This window comes from Triticum urartu, unplaced genomic scaffold (genome assembly GCF_003073215.2).
Source record: "Triticum urartu cultivar G1812 unplaced genomic scaffold, Tu2.1 TuUngrouped_contig_520, whole genome shotgun sequence".
NCBI lineage: Eukaryota > Viridiplantae > Streptophyta > Magnoliopsida > Poales > Poaceae > Triticum > Triticum urartu.
Genome location: NW_024115855.1, coordinates 53,409 through 58,413, shown reverse-complemented (window position 1 = coordinate 58,413; position 5,005 = coordinate 53,409). Strand labels below are relative to the sequence as shown.

Here is a 5,005-nt window from a genome sequence, read left to right as displayed (position 1 = left end):
ATGGAAAAATCGTCCATGAAAACCTCACAAATCTTTTCACAAAAGTCAGAGAATATAGCCATCATGCATCTTTGAAAGGTAGCAGGTGCATTACATAAACCAAAAGTCATACTTCTATAGGCAAAGGTACCAAAAGGGCAAGTAAAAGTAGTCTTTGATTGATCATTGGCTGACACGGGTATTTGAGAGAAACCAGAATAACCATCTAGAAAGCAAAATGTGTATGTTTGGATAATCTTTCTAGCATTTGATCAATAAAAGGTAAGGGGTAATGATCTTTCTTAGTAGCCTTATTTAATTTGCGGAAACCAATTACCATCCTATAACATGTAATAATTCTTTGCGAAATCAATTCATCTTTATCATTAGGGACGACAGTAATACCTCCCTTCTTAGGGACACAATGGACAGGACTTACCCACTGACTACCAGCAATGGGATAAATTATACCTGCCTCAAGGAGCTTTAGTATTTCTTTTCTTACCACTTCCTTCATCTTAGGATTCAGCCGCCGTTGATGATCACGAACTGGTTTGGCATCTTCCTCCAAATTTATTTTATGTTGACATAGAGTGGGACTAATGCCCTTAAGATCATCAAGAGTATATCCAATAGCAGCATGATGCTTATTCAGAGTTTTCAATAATCTCTCTTCTTCATGCTCTGAAAGGTTAGCACTAATAATAACAGGATATATCTTTTTCTCATCGAGATAAGCATATTTAAGAGTATCAGGTAACGGTTTGAGCTCAAACACGGGATCACCCTTGGGTGGAGGAGGATCCCATAGGATTTCAACAGGCAAATTGTGTTTCAGGATAGGTTCCTGTTTAAAGAATACTTCATCTATTTCCCTTCTTTCATACATAAACATATCATTTTCATGCTCTAGCAAATATTGTTCTAAAGGATCACTAGGAGGTACGGCAATAGAAGCAAGACCAATAATTTCATCCTTACTAGGTAATTCCTCTTCACAATGTTGTCTACTAAATTTAGAGAAATTAAACTCATGAGACAAATCACCCAAGCCAATAGTAACAACATTCTTTTCGCAGTCTATCCTAGCATTAACTGTGTTCAAGAAGGGTCTACCAAAAATAATGGGACAAAAGCTATCTTGTGGGGAACCAAGGACAAGAAAATCAGCAGGATATTTAGTTTTCCCACACAAGACTTCAACATCTCTAACAATTCCAATGGTTGATATTGTATCTCTATTAGCAAGTTTGATGGTAACATCAATACCTTCTATCTCAGCAGGTGCAATTTCATGCATAATTTCTTTGTATAAGTCATGAGGTATAGCACTAGCACTAGCACCCATATCACATAAGCCATGATAACAATGATGTCCTATTTTAACATAAATAACAGGCATGCCTACCATAGGTCTATGTTTATCTTTAGCACAAGGCTTAGCAATTCTTCGAACAAGCCCCTCAGAGGATTACTTTCCATAGTAACAAGTGACAATAAATTTCAGCACACTATATAAATTTTTCCTTACCAAATTCCACCTACCAAAGGTGCTTCACTCCCCGGCAACGGCGCCAGAAAAGAGTCTTGATGACCCACAAGTATAGGGGATCTATCGTAGTCCTTTCGATAAGTAAGAGTGTCGAACCCAACGAGGAGCAGAAGGAAATGATAAGCGGTTTTCAGCAAGGTATTCTCTGCAAGTATTGAAATAAGTGGTAACAGATAGTTTTGTGATAGGATAATTTGTAACGAGCAACAAGTAACAAAAGTAAATAAAGTGCAGCAAGATGGGCCAATCCTTTTTGTAGCAAAGGACAAGCCTGGACAAACTCTTATATAGAGAAAAGCGCTCCCAAGGACACATGGGAATTATCGTCAAGCTAGTTTTCATCACATTCATATGATTCGCGTTCGGTACTTTGATAATTTGATATGTGGGTGGACCGGTGCTTGGGTGCTGTTCTTACTTGAACAAGAATCCCACTTATGATTAACCTCCATTGCAAGCATCCGCAACTACAACAAAAGTATTAAGGTAAACCTAACCACAACATGAAACATATGGATCCAAATCAGCCCCTTTCGAAGCAACGCATAAACTAGGGTTTAAGCTTCTGTCACTCTAGCAAACCATCATCTACTTATTAATTCCCAATGCCTTCCTCTAGGCCCAAATAATGGTGAAGTGTTATGTAGTCGATGTTCACATAACACCACTAGAGGATAGACAACATACATCTCATCAATATATCGAGTGAATACCAAATTCACATGAATACTAATAGCAAGAATTCTCCCATGTCCTCAGGAACAAACGTAACTACTCACAAAGCATATTCATGTTCATAATCAGAGGGGTATTAATATGCATAAAGGATCTGAACATATGATCTTCCACCAGATAAACCAATTAGGAGTAATCCACACTATAAGGAGTAATCCACACTACTAGCAACCTACTAGTACCAATCCCGGACTTGAAGACAAGAATTGGATACAAGAGATGAACTAGGGTTTTGAGAGGAGATGGTGCTGGTGAAGATGTTGATGGAGATTGCACATAAGATTTGGTCAAAGTCAAACTACACAAAGTTTGAGCAAATTTATATAAAAAAGAATCAACATCTACAATACTAAAGCTATATGGTATCAAAATTCATTTCATGGTGCATCTAATATATTGGTTTCATACTGTGATTGTTGATATTCTTTCTTATAAAGTTGGTCAAACTTTACAAAGTTTGACTTCGACCATATTTTATATGCAGACTAAAAAGAAACGGAGGGAGTACAAACATTTCCTAAATGTTGAGCAATGATATTTTACACAGTATGAACATTTTTTAATGTGGAATGAACACTTCTAAAAAAATTATCTTTTCATAATAATGTATATACTCTTTTAATAGAAATAAAATTAAAAAGGAAAAACACATGTGTGACGTCAGGTCTACTGGCTCCCTATAGGCGAGCTATGCTTCCGTCTCACCTTGCCCATCCACCAGGCCGTGGTGGCTCTGGCTGCTCTGCCTCCTACACTCCGGGCCGAGCTCGCTTGCCTCCGTCTAGACAGAACCTCGCACTATGGCCTCTAGCTCCTACTCTCCTCCTTAACTGGTTGCGACGAGCACGGGCTCGCACAGCTTCACCCTCCTCCCTGGCGTCGTCTCGCTCACTCAACTGAGCTGCTGCTTTGCCTCATTCCGACGAGGACCTTCTACTCCGCCTTCTTCCATAACACAGGTGTGAACCATTGTTGCCCGAACTGGCCGCTGTCGTCTCTCTCATCAGGTGTGTCTTCTTGATTTTCTCTCACCAACTGCAGCTGGCGCTCAAGCTTGTTAATTAGAGGCGACAGAACACGCTCGCGATGCGCACATAGGGTCGCCGCCGCTGCTGGACTCTCCAAGGGTCTCGCCTTCCGTGTCTAGTTTTTGTAAATCTAATATTGTATGTGGCTTCAGTTTAGCCATCACTTTTGTCTTCACTAGTGTATTTGGCTTCAGTTTAGTGTATAATTTGGTTTAGCCGTCACTCTGTTTTCACTAGCAAACGCCAAGTCTTGGATTGGTTGCATCCACACTCTCCATGTCCTACACACGCTCATGACTTGCACTTGTCAATGTATAATCAAGACTCGTGTAAACATACTTTTCATTTAGCTTAGGAAAACTAGCACTCTTTCTCTTGAGGTTATCATAGTCTTGGCTTGCCATGACTTCACCAAGTATTGTTGGAGATGCCATAAATTTGAGGCATTCCTGTTTGAGATCGTTACACTAATGTTGATCAGCTAACGCATATGTAGTTGCCACTGTTTGTACATCAAGACACCTGTAAAGAATAGCCTCACATATGAGCTTCAGCTTTTCAATTGCGTATCGATCGACAGCCTCGAGTAAGTGGCGTACAATCTCTTCTATGTCCTCGTCATCGAAATTGTTGAAAGGAAGCACCAAGTAGTCTGTGTACAAAATATAAGAGAGCCTTAAAAACGTCAGGTAACATATCTTGCAGGATTATAGATGATCCGTCTTTCTCCATCATTGGGCCATAGAGCTGCACCCTAAACACAGGGAACCTTGCAGCAAGCACTACCATATGTGCAAGAAATGATTCACCTTGGAAGTAGAAGGTCACGTCCGCCCCTCCTTTTGACTCTAATAGATTTTCCATATCAGTTGATAGATGGGATTGTGGCAGCTTCACTTGGGGTGAAAGTAGTAAGTCACTGCAAGTCACCAATGGATCTTTCATAACAGTGATCGAACATTCAATCAAGAAGTGGTCAAATTCCACATATTCTGCTTCAAGCAAAGTTTTCTCCATTACCTTGTCCCACACCCTCCCATCCTACATTTGCCTTCTGCACTAGATAAGTTTAACACTCCGATCTGATTCAACTCCGTGCTCTGTCCTCCTGGGGAGATCAATCGATAACAAAATATTGCCTTCACTTCAGCCTTTTCCATCATAAGCTCAACAAGAATAGAGATGTGCTTTTGGCTTTCAGCATTGATTCCTTGTGGGTAGAATCTACTGAACAGTCATACTCACCGACTTGGAAGGCATGGGACCTCATAAAATTGTTCGGTCCAGTTTCCTTGATGACACTATAGTCATTAACCACAAAGATGTGGCTATCCTGAACCACCGTCGCGTTGCAGGTCGAGACTGTAGTTCCAAACTCCATGTGCAATTCAAGTGCCTGCAATTCCACACAAGATCCTATTAGCACACAAATTATGCTTCATTATTTTAAAATAACAGAAATATATGTACTAGTGAACCACCTCGACCTATTCAAAAGGCGGGACACAATTATTGTAGGATGACCTGCCAATAACACTACTTGGCCTAGATACAAGTTATGGACCAAACTCACCTACGCGTGTTTCTTGGACCAGCCCATGGCAAAGAAGAGTTGCATCACAGGGTAGCATTATATCTCTTTTCCTCGGGCTTTCCTACAAAAAAGAGCTCGGCCCGAATGTTTTGACTGTTAGATTTGGTGAAGCGTCTC

At 40.4% G+C, this 5,005-nt stretch overlaps 1 pseudogene; it reads right to left on the bottom strand.

The window, feature by feature from the left end:
* Nucleotides 1-3,575: 3,575 nt before the first annotated feature.
* On the bottom strand, nt 3,576-4,675 carry LOC125528904 (annotated as a pseudogene).
* Nucleotides 4,676-5,005: the final 330 nt, after the last annotated feature.